Source organism: Ambystoma mexicanum, chromosome 7q, assembly GCF_040938575.1.
Source record: "Ambystoma mexicanum isolate Mex_15411 chromosome 7q, UKY_AmexF1_1, whole genome shotgun sequence".
NCBI lineage: Eukaryota > Metazoa > Chordata > Amphibia > Caudata > Ambystomatidae > Ambystoma > Ambystoma mexicanum.
In genome coordinates, this window is record NC_090941.1 from 579122810 (window position 1) to 579145153 (window position 22344).

General features: G+C 48.3%; 1 protein-coding gene across 2 annotated transcripts in view; it reads right to left on the reverse strand.

Moving 5' to 3' along the window:
• COG6 (component of oligomeric golgi complex 6) overlaps positions 1-22344 on the reverse strand; it is a 1358763-nt gene that overhangs the window by 356302 nt on the left and 980117 nt on the right. The window lies entirely within an intron of this gene.

A 22344-nucleotide genomic window follows, 5' to 3' on the forward strand; every position in this document is an offset into this window, starting at 1 on the left:
AGCAGCTAATTGGATAATCCCCACAGGCACATACATTCCCATTGACCAGCATGCTTAGAAGGACAGAATGTGGCACAAACTAGTGCAAGGTCCGTGCCCCAGTGAAGCAGGAGGAGTCCTTCTTCCTATTGGTGTGCTTTCCTGTGATGCACACCCTGAGCACCTGATAGGACAATCCCTACAGTCCCATTTCCATAGGCCAGCATGGCGAGAAGTGCAGAATGTGGCATGAGTGGTTCCCCAAGTATGGCGACGGCCGGGCCCGAGTGAAGCAGGAGTCCTCCTTCCTATTGCCGCACACCATAATCACCTGACTGGACAAAACTCACAGTCCCATGTCAATTGGGCAACATGGTGGTAAGGGCAGATTCTAGCACGTGCACCTCCCAAAATTTGCGAGGGCCGCACCCCTGTAAAACTGGAGCATTCCTTCTTCCATTTCCACTATCTTCTCTAAAGCCCTACCTCATTGTGTAAATAAGAACACACACATTCACCAATCGCACCGAAGCCGCCATAATCCAACACTGTCACTCCTATATAACAATTCAAATGTACCGTTACACCATTACAGTACAAGTGTCGTGCCATTCCAAAGCTCGTCCACTGCAAACCTCAATAAAAGTATGCACAATTTCTCCATCTGCATACATCCCCATGGCCACCCATGATGTGGCACGTGTAATCCTGAAAGTACCACGGAATCTGCTACCTTTTCGTGATAGTGAGAGGGGGTATGGTGGGATAGGGCGGGGAGTGGCGGGTGAAATAATGTCAAGCTGGGTAAGAGATTGAGTCTTCAGTCGTAGATGTATAAAGTTTTTTTTTATTTACGTCAAGCAACTGTTTTTTCTCTTTATATGCGTTTGTTTGCCTCTCCTCACATTTTTACCACGTTCTGGTCAATGCTTCTTGCACAGTGTAAAACAAAATGTCATTGCCAATGGCGCTCAGATAAATGCCATTTCTACGGAACCACTGCATATTTTGCCACCTCATGATCTCATAGTGGATGGAGAACATGCCAGCAGTCTGCATAAATTCACACATGCTTCTGTTTATAACACACCTTCCCACCTCTGGCTGGGGACAAATTACACCCTCATGGGCCCACACTCCTCTTGGTCTTATGCATGAGAAAACGACCTTGGCAGTAGGGAAAATTGTATCACTGCGTTCAGCAACCTCTTCAGGTGACGGATTAAACGTCCACACGACATGTAACCCAAATGTAGACTTCCATAGTGCACCACGACAAAGTCTACATTCGTGACGGAGGCCACATATCTGCAAAGCCGAACCATCCCGCCGAAACTGCAGTTACCCTGACAGCCCCAGAAAGCGTCCACTCTTTCCAATCCGAAATTACCAGTAACGTCTCTTTCCATACAACACCTGTGCAGAAGGCGCACAAAGGTGTCACCGACGATAAGTACTGTGTGTCTCTCTATCTCCACCAACCTCATGACACAGTACTGGGAGGATATGGTACTGCCCCTTTCTGGCAACCACACCCTAAACACCTAATTGCCTATTTCCCACAAATCCATTTCCATGGCCAGCGTGCTCATAATGGCAGGATGTGCCACGTGCGCTTTCCCTTCGACAGTGAGGGTCACAGCCCAGTAAAGCAGACACAATACTTCCTCCCTTTGCAGTGGCATTTTTGCAGCGTTCCCGCGTTCAATGCTGTCAAAGTATCAAACATGCATGCAGCTCATTTCTATACACCACTCCATACTTACCGTTCCACAACGTCAGTGCATGTTCTGTTTCATTCCAAAACCCCTCCACCAGAAACTTCTGTTAACAAATGCACGATTGCAGCATCACCAAATATCCAGCGGCGCACCCAGCACACCTTTGGCCATGCACACAACAGTGCAGCCCTTGTCCAGACACACCACAACGCTATGGATACATGCATGCGACTATGTGGGCAGCTAACCATATGCACAAAAGTAACATACGTACTGGCACTTCTACCCAACTCCCCCACATCATAGAACATCCATTCACGAAACTGTGGCACAATTAGCAGAATCCACAAACATACCGCAGCCTGCACCACCCCTAACCACGGCCATTAACAAAGTCTTGTGTCACTGGTAACCTAAGCGCAACGGCTTCACAACATTGGTCCTACTTCAATAAATTTGCACACATCACACTAACCAAGCACATAGAAGCTGCACTTCAACCATACCCTTTTCCATACTCACATTATATACACACTGCACCCTGTGGCCACACTGCACACCTTCTCACTGCACCATCTCCTACCGCACACCAAATACTGTAGCATGTTGCAATTATCACCACAACCATGGAATGCACAATCAACGCTTTTGAATTCTCTTGTGCTGCTGTATCACGTCTACAATGTGCGCCACACCCATTCTTCAAAGATCACCACCCTGTGCTTCATACACTGTCAAGCCTGCATAGCTGCAGTGGGTGTGCTCCTTGCAAATATACCCAGCACCGTAATGCATTCATGCATGTCAGCATGTCACCAGTTACCACTGTACACATATGCACCACTGGCACCAGCACTCCTACCCAACCTCTGCACCGCAATGGAGCTATACAGCGTTAAATGCAACAGTTACCATATTCTACAAACATTACACTGTCCCTGGCACCTCTTCACCCTTTCATTCACATACTATTGGCTTACCCACTTCCACTCAAAGTATTGTGTCACTGCTAACCTACCCACAAACTGTTCACAACATTGCCCCTACTTCAAGCAATCTGCACGGAGTGCACTATCCAAGCACATATAAGCTACACTTCAACCATACCCTCTTCCATACTGCCAATATGCAAACACTGCGCCCAGTGCCCACACTGCGTGATGTTTCACTGCACCATCTCCAACCACACAGGAAAACTTTACCATGTTCCAACAGTGACCTCACCTGCAAAACCAAAGGTACACGCATGGCAGCTCACTTCAACTGCTCTAATGCATCTGAAATGTGCTCCACAACCATTCCGTACAAGTCGCCACCCTCTGATGCAGAGTCACAATTGCATCACTGCCGTGGGTGTGCTCAAGCCCTAGGCTCTTGAGTGTATGGCCTATGGCCTTTGGCAATGCACCCAATAGTCTAGACCTTAAACCCACCCACCGCAACGTAATGCTACCATGTCACCAAACATGTAACAATTAGCAGAATCCACAGACATACCACAGCCTGCACCACCCCTACCCGCTGCCATCCACAAAGTATTGTGTCACTGGCAAACTAACCACAACAGCTTCACAACATTGCCCCTACTCCAAGCAATCTGCACACAGCACACTATACAAGTACATATAAGCTACACTTCAACCATACCCTCTTCCGTACTGACAGTACGCAAACACTGCACCCAGTGCCCACACTGCATGACATTTCACTGCACCATCTCCAACCACATACGAAAAACTTTACCATGTTCTAACAGTGACCTCACCGCTCCATTGCGTCTGAAATGTGCTCCACATCCAATCCGTGCAAGTCATCATCCTCTAGCGCATGCAGATCAGTATTGTGTCACTGGCAACCTAACCAAAACACATTCGCAACATTGGGGCAACTTCAATAAATCTGCACACAACACACTAACCAAGCACTTATTAGCTGCACTTCAACCATGCCCTCTTCCATACTCACTTTACATAAACACTGCACCCTGTGTCCACACTACACAAATTCTCACTGCACCATCTCCTGCCGCACACCAAGTACTGTAGCATGTTGCAACTATCACCACAACCATGTGACGCACAATAAACGCTTTTCAACTCACTTGTACTGCTGCACCACAACTACAATGTGCTCCACACCCATTCTCCACAGCTCACCACCCTGTGCCTGATGCACTGTCAAACCTGCATTGGTGCAGTGGGTGTGCTCCTTGCACACATTCCCCGCATCATAATGCAACCATACATATCAGCATGTCACCAACTACCACTATGCACCACTGGCACCAGCACTCCTACCCAACCTAGGCACTGCAATGGAGCTACACAGCGTTAAACGCAACAGTTATCATATTCTACTAACATTACACTGTCTCCGGCACACATACACCCTTTCATTCACATAGCATGGTCTTACCTACTTCCACTCACAAAGTATTGTGTTACTGCCAACCTAACCACAAAATGTGCACAACATTGCCCCTACTCCAAACAATCTACACATACACACAGCACACTATCCAAGCACATCTAAGCTGCACTTCAACCAAACCCTCTTCCATACTGACACTATGACCCCAGGGCCCACACTGTGTGACTTCTCACTGCACCATTTCCACTCACACATAAAAACGTTACCATGTTCTAACTGTGACCTCACCTGCGAAACCAACGTACGCGCATGCCATCTCACTTTTGCTGCTCTAGTGTGTCTGAAATGTGCTCCTCCCCCATTCCGCCCCAGTCACCTCCATCTTACTGATGCAGAGTATCACATATGCATTACTGCCGTGAGTGTGCTAAAGCCCTAGGCCATGCACCCAATAGTCTAGGCGTTGAACACACCGACCGCAACGTAATGCCACCATGCATGTCACCAAGTACGACAATCCACATACACACCACTGCCACCAGCACTCCTCCCCATCCTGTGCACCACCATGGAGCTGTGCAGCAAAAAAAGTGGAACTGTTACTATAATGTAGAAAGAAACCACTGTCTCTGGCACCCCTGTGCACTTTCATTCACATACTACAGCCGCACCCACTTCCATTCACAAAGTATTCTGTCACTGCCAACCTACCCACATACTGTTTGCAACATTGGCCCTACTTCTACCTATCTGTACACACCACACTATGGAAGCACCACCCTCTACTGAATGCAGAGTAATATATGCATTGCTGCGGTGGGTGTGCTGAAGGCTTAGGCTCGACTGCATGTCCTACGGCCTATGGCTTGGGCCATGCACCCAATAGTCTAACCCTTCAACAGACCCACTGCACCTTCATGAACCCATGCTTGCCACCATGTGCCCAACTACTGCAATCCATCCGCACAGCACACTCACCCACGCTCCCACCCAACCTATGCCATGTACAAATCACTCCCCCTCTGAGAATTCCCTGCCACCACTCACCACGGAAACAGGTCGGTGCAAACACGTTGCAGCACATGCTAGTGGGCCGTTACAACAGCAGTCTCCAATCACCACACAAAGTAGTCGCCTGTCTAGGTACCCGCGATTTGGCGCAAAACGCACGAATACTGCAGCCACTCCTCTGTCTTCTTCCACCTATTCACATATCTCGCATATCTCACATAAACCACTTCTCACTCCCCCGCCCTTTCCCTCCCTTCTTGCAGCCAACACATGGCGTACGGTATATTTTCCAGGTGAAAAATCCATCCAGCCGTTCGGGCTGTAGTCGTGCACAAAATGTTTCCCCATTCAGTCTATGGAAAAAAAACATTTTTTGGGAGCCCCCTCTTAACTTTTCTCCCCCTGCACGAAATCTCACCCAACTTGGTGAAAAAAATTCAGAGCCGGCCATATACTTTTTTTGCAAAGTTTGTTGAGCATTCCTCCAGGGGGGAGTGAAGTTATAAGCCGCCGAAAAAGTGCTCTTCCTATTAGTTTAGCAACTTAATCATAACTACACAGACGCTACCGCAGGCCGTGTAATATATATGGGATACATTACTCACCGTAATCATATTTCTGATGCTTGTATCTGCTTAGAATCACATGCTGTGCATAGGTCGACATCTAGTGGAAGCTGCGGAGTATTACAGTTTGTTTTTTGAAACTCGAAAATGGGCGTCGACACAGGGCGTGCCAGTAATACTATCCCTAGTGTGACGTCCACTGTACCCAAGATCCCTCACGTGTCTAGGATCCTCAGATTGTATTTTTTCTGACATGAGGTAGCATGAGGAGTAGCGCGAGTACAGATAATCCAAGCAGATAGATAGAAAGGTAAGACTACAAGCAACCATGCGCCTTCTCTCAGAGGGGAGGAAGGGTGGGTTGCATGTGAATCTAAGCAGATACAAGCATCAGAAATACGATTACGGTGAGTAATGTATCCCTTCTGAGGCTTGTGGAATCTGCTTAGATCACATGCTGTGCATAGATTAGCAAGCAGTACCTGAAGGAGGTGGGATGTGAGAAGGGTCATGAGCAAATAAGTGTCTTAGAACCGCTTGTCCCACTTGTGTATCTGCCTTGGAATGGGTGTCAATGCAGTAATGCTGAGTAAAAGTGTGAATAGAGCTCCAAGTAGCTGCTTTGCAAATGGTGTCAAGGGGTACATTTGCAACGAAAGCCAGAGTGACCCCAATGCCTCTAGTAGAGAGGGCTCTAGGCGTGAAAGGCAGAGTTCTTTCAGAGAGTGAGTAACACAGCTGGATACAGTTAATAATCCACTTCGAGATGGCACCTTTAGAGACGCGATCCCCCTCTCTGCCTGTAGCTACGGAGACAAACAGTTGATCTGTTTTCCTTAGCAGTCTGGTTTTATTTACATAGTAGAGGACCGCCCTACGCACATCTAGGGTGTGTAGTTTCACCTCAGCCGAGCTTTGAGGGTCCTGGAAGAAAGCCGGAAGCTCGATGGACTGGTTTACATGGAATTTAGATATAAACTCAGGTGAGAACCTAGGGTGTGTGCGTAAAACCAGTTTGTCTTTATGGACAGTAAAGAAGGGATCCTGCACTGACAGAGCCTGAATTTCACTGACCCTTCTTATAGAAGTAATAGCTACTAAGAAGGCCGTTTTATAAGTCAGGTGTTTGAGACTGCTTTTATGCATGGGCTCGAAAGGGGGGCCCATGAGCTTAGATAGTACCACATTAAGGTCCCACCCTGGTGGTGGGTTTGAAATAGGAGGGTGAAGTCTCTTTACTCCTTCCATGAAGGCTTTAACTACTGGTACTTTCCACCACGAGACCTTGTTATGGGAAGTGGTGTATGCCGACAGGGCTGCCAGGTGTACTTTCAGTGAGTTAAAAACCAACCCTGCATCTAGCAGGTGGAGCATGTATGTAACAATAGTGGAAGGAGTGCAATCAACTGGTTGATTTGTCTACTCTGGCACCAGATAACAAATCTCTTCCACTTGTCAAAGTAACAGTGCCTTGTGTTTGGTTTCCTAGGTTACTTTAGGATGTCCATACACCTCTGTGGTAAATTGAGATGTCCAAACTCTATGACCTCAGGAGCCATGCTGCCAGGTTCATTGAGTTGGGTTGCTGATGCACTGTTTGACCTTAGTGCTGGGACAGTAGGTTGTACCAGGCTGGAAGTTTGATGGGCTCGCACACCGCCATCCTGCGTAGGTGTGGGAACCACGGTTGTCTTGCCCACATGGGAGCAACTAGGACGAGCGTCATCGACTCTCTGTTCATCTTGTTGACCACCTTCCTGATGAGAGGAGTTGGTGGAAAAGCGTACGCAAACATCCCTGACCAGTTCATCCACAGGGCGTTCCCCTGGGAGTCTGGTTTGGGGAACCTGGATGCAAATCCTGGGCATTGTCTGTTTTCGTTTGTGGCGAATAAGTCTATAGTGGGGAAACCCCACTGAGAGAAGATATCTTCTACAACCTCTCTGTGTAGAACCCATTCGTGTTCCTCTGGGAGGGAGTCTCTGCTCAGAGCATCTGCTAGGGAATTGAGCTCCCCTGGAACATGTGATGACAGGAAGATGTTCCGTCTGAGTGCCCATATCCAGATTTTCTGGGCAAGCTTGGACAGATTTGGCGAACAAGTCCCTCCTTGCCTGTTCAGGTAGAACATGGCTGTTGTGCTGTCCGTCCGGATTTGCACTGACAGGTTTAGTAGGTGGGGCTCGAACGCTTGAAGCGCTCTGAATACTGCCAGAAGCTCTAGCAGGTTGATGTGGTTCTTGGCCACTGAGGGAGACCAGAGACCCTGAGCTGTGTGGTGGAGATGGTGAGCTCCCCACCACGTCAGACATGCATAGGTAGTCACTTATGCCTGTACTTCGGGATCGTAAAAGGGTTTTCCCTGTGCAAGATTCTCTCTTGTCCACCAGTGAAGGCTTTGTACTAGTGTTGGCGAAACAACCACTAGGTCGTCCCACTGACCACTTGCCTGAGACCACTGTTTCGCCAACCATTCCTGCATGGGACGCATGCGCAGGTACGCGTGGGGGACCAGGTAAATACACAACGCCATCATGCCCAGCAAACGCATTGCTTTGCGTACTGTTATTTGGTGACCGGACTGATATTGCGGAATTTGCAGTAGTATATTCCGAATTATTTCCTCTGAAGGAAATGTCAACCCCTCTTGAGTATCTAGGATTGCTCCTAGGAACTGTTTGGAGGTGCTTGGCACCAGGCTTGACTTTTTCTCGTTGATTGAGAAACCTAACTCGTGGAGGAGGTTGATAGTCCTTTGAATGTTTGTTCTGCAAATTACTGGGGTTTCCCCCGTTATGAGCCAGTCGTCCAGATAAGGGTACACCGGGATTGCCTCCCTGCATAGGTGTGCAGCCGCCACCGCCAGTACCTTGGTGAATACCCTTGGTGCCGAAGCTATCCCGAAGGGCAGTACCTTGAACTGGTAGTGCCGACTGTCCACCTTGAAGCGCAAGTACCTTCTGTGCGCTGGGAACATGGAAATATGAAAATCGGCATCTTTCATATCCAAGGTTGCCATGTAATCCCCCGGTTTTAGGAGGGGGATTACCTCTTGCAGCGTAGTCATATGAAACTTTTGGGGTTTGACATACTTGTTGGCAGTCCGTAAGTCCAATACTGGGCGCATTGTCAAATCTTTTTTTGGCACAAGGAAGTAAGTTGAATAAATACCCTTGTTTACCTGGTGTCCCGGGACGAGTTCTATCGCGTCCTTTGCTAGCAGATTGGCGATCTCCTGGAGGAGAATCTTCTGATGTTCTAAAGAGTGTACTCTTTGTCGTGGAGGATGGTTCCGGGGACGCTGCAGTAGTTCTATACAGTACCCTGCGGATACTGTTGACAGCACCCATCTGTCTAATGTGATCCCTTCCCAAGCTTGGGTGAAGTTGGAAATGCGTCCCCCTACTGGGGTTGGGTGAGAAGGGACCCTGAACTGAGCGTCACTGCTTTGGTGGAGGCGTGCCGCCTCCTTTACTGGGGCTGCCTCTGCCTTTACCACGTCCCCTCCTATTACCCCTGCCGTAACCCTGGGTAGACTGTTGGCTGTTGTTCCACTGTGTACCCTGCCCCTGGGAATATTTTGATCCTCTCTGGGAATTTTGGATGCGTGGGCGACGAAAATTACTATTCCCTCTCTGGTTAGGGGGTTTATTGGTTAACTGGCCAAGGGACTTGAGTGTCTCATATTCGTCCTTGGCATTCTTCAGCGCGTCCTCGACCGCCTTACCAAACAGATCGGCTTCCACCGGTTTGTCCAACAATGATGCCTGAGTTTCTGCCTTAAAACCAGAATGCCGTAACCACGCATGTCTCTTGATAACAGTACCTTCTGCTATCAATCTAACTGCGTTGTCCGCGGCGTCAAAAGTTGCTTTTAAAATGCAACCAGACACGCTCTACCCTCTGTGGAAATTCGTGCTAACTGGCCCTTTAAGGGTTCTGGTGCAGAGGCTATGAGTGCCGCGACTTCTTCCCACTGATGGCAGTTGTAGTTGACCAACAGGGTGGTGGAGTTTGCAATCCTTGACTGATAGGCGGATGTTGAGGCTACCTTCCTGCCGAAACCATATAGTTTTTTGCTCTCCTTGTCTGGAGGAGCTTCGGACGATGACAAGGGTGTTCCAGCCCTCTTACGAGTGTTAGTGACAACTAGGGAGTCTGGCTTCAGATGTCCTCTTATATAGAAAGGGTCAGATTGGGCTGTCCTGAAAAGTTTTTCAACTCTGGGATTGACTGCTCTGGTGAGGTTCGGGTTCACCAGGGACGGGTCTATTCTTCGCTGAATAGACTTAAGGATAAAGGATTAAGGATGGTCTGGGCAACAGGCCTCCTTTCTCCCACTAACTCCTCGGCGAAGTCCCTCTCTTCCTGGACACCGTGGGTGTCAATATGGAAATGTTCTGCTGCTCGTGCAGGGAGTCGGTAACCGGGGCTTCCTTCTCTACCGGGGAATCTACTCTGTAGGTTTCAGGGTCTTCCTCTTCCTCTTCTTGGTCCTCATCATCCCCATAGTAGCCCGTCCCGGTTTGCTCTTCTATCATGCCAAAATCTTGGTACTCACCAAAGGAAGTCTCTCCTTGATACAGTGCATATGGCTGTGAGTATGGTTGTACCTCGAAGAGGTCTGTAGACCTCATCGGTGTCTCAAACCGGGGCTTCTTACTCGGGGGGATAGGATCATTAGAGCCTGAGGGTGTAGCCCCTTGTGGATTATATGAAAAGAAATGGTCTGGATTTTTATTGTAAAAGTCTGCCAAAGAAGACATCCTTGACATGACCCTATCTATGTCATCACTCGACCATTTTTTGGAACTGGGAATGACTCTCTCAGAAAGTCTAGGAGATTTATCTTGAGTAGATTTGCTGGTTTTAGAAATATCATCAGACCTGGTCTTGTCTGTTTGTTTAGGAGGAGAGGGGTGTTTCACAGGTGTGGAAGACTGCAGGGGCTGCTTCTTCTGCTGTTTCCCCCCTCCCCGGGAGTGGAAAAGTGTTTTCCCTGTCCATTTGTGGTTCCGGAGGTTTTCGACGCCTGGCGTCGAGGATCGGGGGTAGAGTCCCTGTCTTTCGAACGTGGGGCCGCGCTGATCTTGTCTGCGGGCTCCGACTCCTGGAAAGCGGCCTGGGGGTGGAAGTCGTCTTCGTCCTCCGACGATCGAACTTCTGTTAGCCTAGGGAGCGAGGCACTCTTGGCAAGAGTGGATGATTGCCTGGAGTCATGCGGCGATCTCGATCGAGAACGCCCAGAGGACACCGATTCGGACCATTCTGTTTGTGCCTCTTTCCGAGAACTCAACGTCGTCGAGTCTCGGCTGGACTTTGTGTGTTTTGTGTGAGTGGTGTGTGAAGCGCTTGTGTCGCCGGGGGTCTTCCCCATAGCCGCCCTGTCGGACGACCTTCCGAGGTCGGGGACCTGCGCTAGGCTGTCTTTCGAGGCCGTAATGCCCTCGCCGTCTGAAAGCACGGCATCGCTGCCATCGCTGAAGGCGCCCTCCGCTGCCATGGCCGCCTGCCTGGCGTGGTGGGCCCAACGCTTCGTCGAACAGTCCTTAAGTGTCTTAGGTTTAAACCTACTACACGCTCTGCAGTTTGCTACGGGGTGGTCCCTCGGCAAGCAGAGATTGCACGTAGCGTGCCTGTCGACCCAAGGGTATTTGCGATTGCACTTGGGGCAGAACTGAAAAGGGGTACCCTCCATACGCACCTTGAGGCAGCGGGCTGGTAAGTGTAGGAAATGTATAAGGTGTACCTCTATACCAAAAGTGTAGAGCATGTGCAACCCCCCACTCTCCCTACTTGCAGGGCCGAGGCCAGAGGCCTTCCAAGGCCCGGGCCGAGGCCAGAGGCCTTCCGAGGCCCAAATCTGTCGTGCAGCAGCCGACGGTCGATTTCTTCTCCAAGCCGGTGTCGAGTGTCGAAGTTCGACGTTGGGATGGGGAAAGGATGTAATTAATCAATATTTAGCAAAGGTATGGCTAAGGCCAGGGGACTCCGCAAAATGTTTCCGACCAGTATGGCGGAAAAAACAATCTGAGGATCCTAGACGCGTGAGGGATCTTGGGTACAGTGGACGTCACACTAGGGATAGTATTACTGGCACGCCCTGTGTCGACGCCCATTTTCGAGTTTCGAAAAACAAACAGTAATACTCCGCAGCTTCCACTAGATGTCCGCCTATGCACAGCATGTGATCTAAGCAGATTCCACAGGCCTCAGAAATATATATATATATATATATATATATATATATATATATATATATATATATATATATATATATATATATATATATATGTATATATATATATATATAGGCACCACGCCCTGTGACCTCAGTTCCACCCTTTTTCGCCTACACTGGGATGCTGAGGGACCGAAGAACCAAGGTGTACTGGTTAACCGCCAAGAGGAGCAGGTAGCGAGGGAGATGAAGAATCTGTGGGAGCAACATACAACAGAAATAACAGTACAGAGAGGGAAGACATGTGTTCTTCTAATGGACTCCTTCCTCCCACAGAGTACAATGACCTGAAGGAGGGAGGGTAGCAAGGACACCACCTAAGCCAGAAAACTCTGAAGGACAACTCTGCCAAAATTAGCATCATGACCAGACAGAATCCAAGCAGTAATGCTTGACAAACATGTGCAAGGAAGCCCACGTAGCTGCTTGGCGAATATCCAGAACAGGTACTGCGCGCTGCAGAAACAAGGTAGCAGCCAACCCTCTGGTGTAGTGAGCCCTGAGATCCTCAAGGACCTCCTGGCCAGCCAGATCATAGCATTCTGAGATGCAGAGAAGACAGGGTCTGTTTGGTCACAGCCCTGCCAGTTTAGGCACCAGCAAAACCAATGAAAAGTTGGTCATCCGTCCTGTTCTCCCTTGTCAAAGTGAGGTAGGGGGATCCAGCCAATAACTGTCTTGGAAGGATGAGGCAGAGGAAAACAGATATGCAGATGGAGAGATGGAGATCCGAGACCACCTTCGGAAGGAAGGAGGATCTAACTCTCAATGTCACCTTTTCCTTGGTGAAAAACCAAGTAGGAAGGACTAACCGACAACGCCTGCAGCTCACTCACCTGGCTAGCGGAAGTGATGGCAAACACAGAAATCTCCTTAAGGGTGAGCAGTCTTAATGAACAAGAATGAAGGGGCTCAAATGGAGCGGTATTAAAAACCTCAAAAATAAATTTAAATCCCACACCGGAACAAACAACTTGCAAGGGGGAAAACAAAATTGGAAAAACCCCACAGGAATTGAATGACTTTGGGAATCGTCAAAAAGGAGCCTTGCTCCGGGGTCCTCTTGAAGACCAAAATGGTTACAAGACAACCCATCACTGTACCAATATGCAGGCCAGTCCAGGCCAAAGACAGAAGAAAATCCAACAAAGAGGATGTGGAATAAGTAAAGGGGACCAAGGTTCCTCTCCCGGGACCAAGCAGAAAATGTACACCATCTGCAGGCATAGATGAACTTGGATGGCGCGTCTTCTAGCCGAGAGGAGCGCATCCAGAAAGTCCTCTGACAAATCCCATTCCTTATATCTTAGCCTTTCAGCAGCTAGGCATGAAGCTTCAGGCTGCAGAGACTCGGGTGTAGGACCTACCCCCAAGTGGAAGAGGGCGTCCATCCTCTGCGGTGGACGCCAGGGAGGTCCAGCAACACGGAGTATGTCGTTCTCTGGGCCAAGTCCAGAGTGATCGATCAAGATCAATGTGGATTTATACAGATGCAGTCTCCTGAGAAACAGCAGAATGACCGGAATCAGTGGTAATGCACAGAGTTGGACGAAGTCCAATTCGACTGTCAAGGCGTCTCCCAGAACTCCCTGATGAGGAAAGTCCTTGGAGCACAACCACCCACACTTCTTGCTTACACTGGAAGCAAAGAGTGGAAGAAAATCTGCAGAACTTCCAGGCAGTGCTCCCACTCGTGGGAGGTTGATCATTTTCTGCTCAGTGCATCTTCCATTATATTTTTCTTGGGGAATACACAATTACTGCGCTGCGTTTACTGCACCTCTGGAAAATGTTGATTTCTTTTAGTTTGACCCCCTTTTCACTGCATATATATGTGGGTGGATGGCTACAGTATAAAATGGATGAAGGGAGGATTGCCCCCCACATATAAATGGAGTGAAAAGGAGGTCGAAATAAATAAAAGTCTACATTTTTGGGGGTCGCAGCAAACAGCGCAGTAATCACATAGATCCTTTGTCTTGCTGGCCAGATTGGCTGCAGTCAGAGACACAACATTCTCCAGAGCCCAGAACCGCAATCGCATTGCTTCTATGCAAAGAAGCAAGAAGCCCACACCACCCAGCTTGTTGAGATAATGCATGGTTTAAGGATGCAGAAGGAGGAGAGTGACACACAGGTGGCATGATGGTGTGCATATACCTTTATTGATGAAATCAAGAGGAAACATAACTCTCCCTAACTCTAAGAGGGGTTTCCCTGCCTCAACTAAGGGTTCGGTCAGAATGTCCAAGTAAATTTAAAGGGTCCACCGTTGTGTGCCAAAATGCCAACTTCTGTCCTTCACACTTGTAACTAAACTAAAGAGGTATGGATCTTCTTGGTCCAGAGGAATGGTTCCCTTTGCCTGGACAACAGATAATTGTTCCAATTGGTAGGTGGGAATTTTGCCTAAGGAAATGACTCCCTTCGTCGAGGTCTCAGTTCCTTTCCAAGATACAAAACAAAGTTCCAGGTTGAGATTCTCATTTCAAACTCAAAAGATAAAGTTACAACTCAAACGCCAACATTCCTTATTGCCCATAGTTTTCTTCACTACTGGGTTTTTGGAGACTATCTCCCTTCTTCAGGTATCTTGTTCTCAGTATTTTCACAGTGCCTGGAGAATTACTCCTTTTCCTGGACTGTCCTTGACTTTGCCTTGCGGTGCACAACACAAGGGGATATGGCTTCCTTCCTCTAATATCTAATGGCTTGTAGATTCACCGTGGTAGGGGGAATGTCTCCCTTCTCCTGGCCCTTTTCAGGCTCTTTATCACAGGTCACAAAGGCTGGGGAAATGACTCCCTTCCCCAGGCCCTTGTCAGGCTTAATCAAACAGTGCACAGTACCAGGGAGTATGTGTTACTTTCCCTGGCTTGGACTAAATTGGTTCGCTAAACTGCCATGTATGGTTTTGTTCTAAGGCTCTTTAATTGAGTGGGTATCCGCCCCTTGTCCTGAATGTTCAGTTTTCCCAAAAATACTGTGACGAGGAAGATGCCCCTCAATATTCCCCTTGGCTTCTCACAGTTCGGGTCTTCAATCTTTCTAAAAATACTGTGACCAGTAAAATGCTCACCACTTTACCCTTGGCTTCTGACAATTCAGGTAGGGTCTCTCCGTCAACACTTTCTGGCTTTCTCTGCTTTTTTGGGTCTCCTTGCCAGTCCCAGCATGAGTTTGGGGCTCTCCATGGCCCCTCAGAATCTGTCACAACCTTCCCAGGTCCCCAAGGCCTTCCCAGCAACCCTTGCACCTTTGTGCATGGTCTGCGTGGGTTCTGGCCTCTCCTGGCTTGTGTGGACGTCTGTGATACTGCAGCGGTTCTGCAGTCTTTTGACTTCTCCTCGGTAGTGTGGCTTTACTGTTTCGCACCTCCCAAGCTTCAGGAACGCCTGGAGCTTCCATCCACCAGCTTGTCGTGTTGTCCCTCTTCCTTGGATCAGCATCAGAACTGTTTGTTTCTTCTCCTGTGTGCCAGTCTGCTCCTACTTTTCCTGCCGAACCACCTTCACACTCGTGGTTCCTCCAGGGAGGGCTTGAGCCTTTGGTGAGTCCTTTGTTTTTTAATTTTTTAATAAAAATAACTATAACGTATATGCACGTTCGCTTGTGGGCTCTTCATTGCGTCACATGTCCTCCTCGTCCTAGTACCTCCTAGGGAACTCTTCTTACAGTCATCCCTAATCTTCCTCGTCCCTGTTACCCTTGGAATCTCAATGCTACAAAAAAACAAATGGTAGTGTGGACTACAGAGGGTTGAGTGAAGGATAGAAGGATGGTTAGGAAGTGGGTGTAGGTGATGGAGGGGTGGCATACTGTGCTCCCCTTGGATGGTCATCCTTGTCCCTCAAGGGGGAGTCTCTCCCCATGGGACCCTTCCACTGAGTACCACCCCAGAGGGACTATCGGACTAGTGGCCTCAACTCCCAGGCCTCATGGGAAGGGGCTCCCCCTCGGCAAGAAGTGACGACATCCAAGGATTTGTCACAATGGCTACAATGTTGTCAGCCCAGACCAATACAGTCTAGACCTTCACAGATGGGAGGAAACAGACCAGGGCCAGCCGGATCGCTCTAAGCTCCAGCAGATTGATGTGCTCCCACCCCTCTGATGGTGACCACAGTCCAGTCACCGTAAAGTCTTGGACGTGAGTGCCCCAGCCCATCAGGTATGCATCCGTCAGTAGAGTCTCTTGTAGCTAACTTTGTATTGCATTGTATTGTAGTCGTAATTTATATAGCGCCTTTTACCATTATTATAGTCTCAATGCGGTGGTGGTGGGAACGCCCACAGGGACTGAATCTCTGATCTCTATGGTGTTGGAGGTCAAGGAGTAGGATTAGAAAGCTTGTGTGCATTTGGCCAAATAAGGTTTAGCAGGGCTGGCCAGGCTCCGGTGGCAGGCAACCCATGAGGTCAGGCATGTGGATGGGTGCTGAGAGAAGTCATGAGATGGCATGAGTGCTAGAGACATGCTATGTGTTCAGAATGCCCAAATTTGTCATAGGTTTTCACTGCATACTGATGTCACAGGTGTTTATGCGTAGTTTGATGTGAGTAGGCTTAAAAATATGAAGTGTCCAGCTAGCCCAAATTTTGTCGTAGGTCGTAGCTGCATTATGCTGTGGGTGGATGGATAGCCATGCCTGCGGCGGATGTCCACCGAAGTTGTGCATTTCTAAGTACCAAGAGCACAAATGGGTTTGTTTTGTCAATGCGTCGTCAGAAAGTCTAGGAAAAAAGACCAGCTACCCTTATAGATTCTTCTAGGCACTATTGGGGATGGGGGGCTTCCCACAAGTCTTCTAGGTGCAATAGACTGGTTAACGTAGTAAAAGCTACCAGGCGGTTACCATAGGATTTAGGATAGTAGGATTCTCTAGGCACCATGGACCGTCTACCTTTATCTTACTAGATATTTTCCTTGTTCTATGTACTCTGTTGACAGGAGTCTACAAACTGCGATATTAGGATACCAAGGCTGAGTTAGGATCTTTAAGTGTAATGGAAGGATTACCAGCATAGATCTTGGATGAAAAGGTGGGCTAACATTATATATGCAGCACAGAATACCCTTCCCAGATCAATTTTATGTGCACAACCAACCATCATCCTTCAGAAACGTCCGTAACTGCTCTTCTAAGAGTAATACAGGTGCCAGCCTAAGTTCTTCAGGAGAAGGAGATCATTGATGAAACAGCAACCCTTTCAGAAGGTTGCCCTTCACATACCACCATTGCATGTCTACGGACACTCTCTCTTAGACCAGTAGAAGGTCCGATGTTAGTCCATGAAACTGTGAGCTCAGAAGCTATTGCAGTGACCTCATGCATAGGCGGTCTTCCGGCTCCACCAAGATGCAGGAGGCCATAAAACTCAGCACATGCAGAAAAGCGGTTGGAAAACCTGGACCATCTTGTAGATGTTCAGGAAACCCCGACCCAGGCAAGCATCCAAGACCGCATCGATAAGGGTTTGAGAAGGCGATACCTGAAACTTCCTGTAGTTCAGGGAGAAGCCCAAGCTGCGCAATAGTCTGCAAGAGCGGTACAGGTATGCAGACGCTAGTGTGCTCTAGCACCTTGAAGCGTCTTTGTGCTAAATGGAATTACCAATAAAATGTCTCAGACTAAATAACCAGACAGACTCAAAAAAGATGGCAAAATATTGCTTTTGTGTCAATGAAGAAAAGCAGGGTGCATCATTCATCAAATTGATTCATGCAGTATCACAATGACTTTTTAATTATGCTTAGTTTATATAATGCTAGATTATTCATCTGTGATGTCATCCTACGTGGCATATTACAAAAACCGATCGAGGTGTGGAATTGGATTACATATAGAATGTGTGAATATTAATCTCCGATTGGCGGTCCCTTGTCTGTAGGACACGCCCTGAGCTACTTCTAAATGCATATAACACTGATTACAGCAGAGAATATGGCAGCAGAATAATACTTTGCAACATTGTATGTAAAAGTGCATGGTAGGCTTCTCCGATTGGTTGGCAACCCAAATCCAACCCTGGACATTCGGCTCGCCAGCAGCACGTACATAGAAACGAAATCCAGGTGCTTGGAGATACGTCAGGTCTCCCCTTGTTTTAACAATGTCTCTACCCTCTTTCATCGATAGGCCTCTTTGAAGGCTGACCTTGCCAGTCTGCACAGTCTCAAAACATTCAAGGGAGTGTAGGCACATCATTATCTTAGCTTCAAGCCTAATGAATAGCCCTTGTTTGCGAGCTCTTTGTCACGTGTCACCAGACCACCAATTTGTCCATTTCGACAGTGTATTCAACACTATTTGATTCAATTATACTGGATGCAGTTGCTCCTCTTGGCCTTTAGAGACTTGCTCACTCTCTCATATAAACTTTATGAACTTTTAATTGTCCAATACTTGGCATCGTAAATGTTCTTGTTACTCCTAATCTTAAAAAATGTGTCCATGAAACATGGTCTGCATGATGGAATCACTTCGTACTTTGCCTTCATCTCTCGAAATAGCATCCTTGGTCCTAGGCCAATGTACTCCTCTATTTTGCAGGGGAAAAAGAACTTCAACATCTTTTCACTTTAAGATCCTGGGCTCGTATTTTCAGGTAGCAGGGTTGATTGACATAAGCTGTGGTCCATCTTCTTCTAATGGTGTTGTTTCTACCTTGCGTTTCGGCGTATTTACAGTTGTTGACCAGTGAGTCTCTTCTTTATGTTCATGATTACTGTATCGTAGGGTACACGTTTCTCTTAGTATTTCAGTTACATCGTCATTCCTAAGTATTTTCATATCGTTTCAGCATAGGATCTTTACATCTTCTTTATGACATTCATTTGCTGTTGTCAATTTTTTTTTTTTTTTTTTAACATACATCCATTCTGTTCATGGGTGCATTTCGACAGTTCAGAAAAGAACATCCTTTTTGGTAACCTTCCTCCATTACGTCAGCTTGTGGGTACACTCTAAATGGTTGTCTGAGTGCATATTGTGTCTCATATACTCTGCGTTGTACAGGAATATTGCAAGGATTCGTGCATGGGTTACCAATTGTGGCTCTTCATCTGCCATTCCAATAGGACAGTGCTAAGGGGGCGGATATCAGGGAGAAGGTGTCCACCTGCTCCTTTACACTAGATATGGTGAGCAGGCTTGAACAAGCTAGTAGTCGAGGTACTGAAAGGCATTAATGCCTTCCCTCCCGAGGCAAGTTGCCCCTACTGCTAGCATCTTGGTCAAGAACCTGGGTGCAGATGAAAGACCGAAAAGCAGGACTTTGTACTGGAAGTGACAGTTTTTCTCTTTGAATCTCAGGTACTTCCAGTGTTTCTTTTGGATAGCCATATGGAAGAAAGTATCCTGGAGATCCAGGGAGACTAGCCAGTCATTCAAGTCCAAGGCCTGGAGGATCTGGGACAGAGTGACCATCTTGAACTTGTCCTTGCACAAGTATAAGTTCAGCAGCTGCAAATCCAGAATGGGTCTCATATCTCCGTCCTTCTTCAGCACCAGAAAGTAGGCCGAATACCAACCTTGGTCTCGTTCCAGGCTAAGTCAAGTTCTATGGCCCCTTCTGCAAGACTCTGGATAATCTCTGCCAGTTAGAGAGGTTCTGGAGGCAAGGGTTGGTGGCATGGAGGGGGGGTGCATGGAGAGCGAGAGGCAAAAGGGAGGCAGTATCCCTGCTGTATGACCTACCTGTAAGGCACATGCGTCAAAAGTGGTAACCGGCCATTCCTCGCAAAACAGAAATACTTTGCCGCCCACAGGGGACATATGGCAGTAGTCCACTCAGAGAGGCTTTGCGCCAGTCGTTGTGGATGGCACAGTGGAGGCGGAAGTGCCTCCTCTAGGTACACCTCTGGCCCTACCCCTTTAGAGACGACGCTGCCCTTGCCTGTCTGATGATGCTTGACCTCTACCTCTTTGGAAATAAGTGGCAAAGGGGTGAAAATCCCTCCCCCTTCCCGCCAGGATCGCAGGTCATTATGGACTGCCAGCCCCATCGACTTGTCGGTAGCCTTAGAGGCTTGTAACTTCTGCAATGACTCGTCGGCCTTGGTGCTGAACAAAGGGGTGAAAATCCCTCCCACTGCTCACCGTGATCGCAGGTCATTGTTGCTGGACTGCCAGCCCCAGCGGCTTACTGGTAGCCTTAGAGGCTTGTATATTCTACAATGACTCGTCTGCCTTGGTGCCGAACAAGTGCATGCCCTAGAAGGGCACATCCAGATGTTTTTCCTGGCCGTCAGTAGCAAACTATGATATCCTCATCCAAGAAAAACTGTGCAAAACTGTGCTCATTGCCACTTTTCCTGCGTTATCCAGACCATATTGCAGTATTCTTTGCCATCCTTCATAAGGGCCTCAAAACCCTCCCACATTTCCCCTTCAGAGATGTGATCTGAGGCCTCTGCCAAGACAGAGCACAAGAGGCGTTGATGCACCGTAGAACAAGGCTCGAAGAGCCGGAAATCTTCCTGCCCCATGCATTCAATCTCTTGCTCTCCCTGTCGAGGGACAAAGACGTGAAAGAGGTGGTTTTAAGGCTCACTTTAGCAGCCTGGACCACCATGCTGTATGGGGCGGCATGGGAAGAAACGAAAAATGGGGCCGGCTAGTGTTTCATAGCTAGGATGTGGTCCAACATGAGAAATGAAGACGGTACAGCACCTTTATATGTGAAGGGGCATACAGCCCTAACGCACTGACCACCTTCGCCATCAGCTGCCGTAAAGTGGCCTTCAGCTTGTCCAGGGTGGCCGCAGGCAGCATGTCCACTTCTGGTGCGATACCAAGGCCACTTTCCTCCGGGGGATCTCAACCTCTTGCAGTGCTGCTTCTTCTTTTTGTCCTTCCAGACAGTGTGCTGTTTCTTGGATCCACAATCCACTCCTGGCCACCTAAAACGGGTTCACTTATCACCTTTCTCCTTTTGGAGAAAGGTGAAAAGTTTTGCTTCATGTTTTGGAAGCACCTTCTGTGCATCTATTGGCACAACGAACAGCCGGCACATCATAGCCTTCACCATGGCAGTAAAAGCAAAGGCGGTGCAGGTCAGAAACTGACATCTGAGGCCCACAATCCACGCAGGGTTGGAACCCTGAAGACCTTGTTGGCTTCAGCATCACAAAGAATTTGGGAGATGCAGAAAAGTATTCTGTAAAATGAGTACAAATTTAGAGCAGTGTTCCCAGAACAAGCAGAGTGTGCAGAAAAAAAGGAACTGCGATAACAGTCACAGCGCAGCTGCTCTTGCAGACACTTATCCACCACTAGGGGGCTCAGTGTGGCTCTGCGTTGGCTCTGCCATATGCCTGTACGTGCACCGCACCGGACATGACTTTGGGGCCAGTATGTATAGAGGCCCAATGTCATGTCTTGTGTGCGGCGAAACACTGAGTCCCGTGGTGGTCGAAAGGTTTCCAAAGGAGCAGCTCTGCTGGGAGAGAAATCATCCAGGGCATGCATCCAATGATTTGGTCACATGGAGATGGGCCTGACCAAGTGGAAATCAAACAACCAGCATTGACCAATGGCTGCAATGGGCAGAAAAAGCACCCTTCGCTGCTGCAGAGGTGTCACTGGTAGGGCAATGTGTCTTGTATATTATGAGGACTCCACCACCTGTTGTGTAGAGAACATTTGGTTTTTTTTCTGCATCATGGTCCTCTCTCAACAATACAAAATACATTTATAGCCGTTCTAACGAGAGAGTTACTGTGGGACCTTGACACAAAGGGCCCCCCTAATATGTCAATTTCCCCATGGGGTTTATTTGAGGGTTAGTTTGCTGTACCATTGTGGGCTCCCACCCCCTAGGTGATTGGGAAGTGCCAGGTCGATCCTCATCACTGTCATTGTGCCCATGTGGCCACGTCTCCCAGAACACGACCTGAACGTAAAGACTACAAGCTGCATGAGCACCCTGGGCCTATGGTCTGCTAACTTGTTCATAGGTCTCTTGGGGTGGTCTGCACACCATACCAAAGGTATACAGTTGCATAAATATAATGTGCAGAAAATGTGCTTAATAAGGGGCAGGTGAAACTGGGATGGCAACACACACCAAAGATCCACATGAGCAATCCACAGGGAACCACTTGCTGTCTGATCCACGCGTTTGTCAAAAATGGAAGGAAGACACTGCTAGGACACTTCTTCAGATGAAGGTCAAGTGCCGCTCTGAACACCCATAATACACCTATTGCAGGAATGCATCTGACTGCATCATGCAGCTAGAGAGGCAAGCTGGGATGGAGACATCAGCCAGCAGTCGCCACACAGAAAACACAAACAGCGCACTCATCACTAACATGCCACGCTGATGATCCAGCACTGGAGGAGCAGCGCCACAAGCACGTCCGCCGTCTCCTTGGACAGGACTGGGGGTTGGGGGGGGCTCGAGAAGCGCGTTCACCCCCATCGTTGCCAATAATAGGATCCACTCTTAT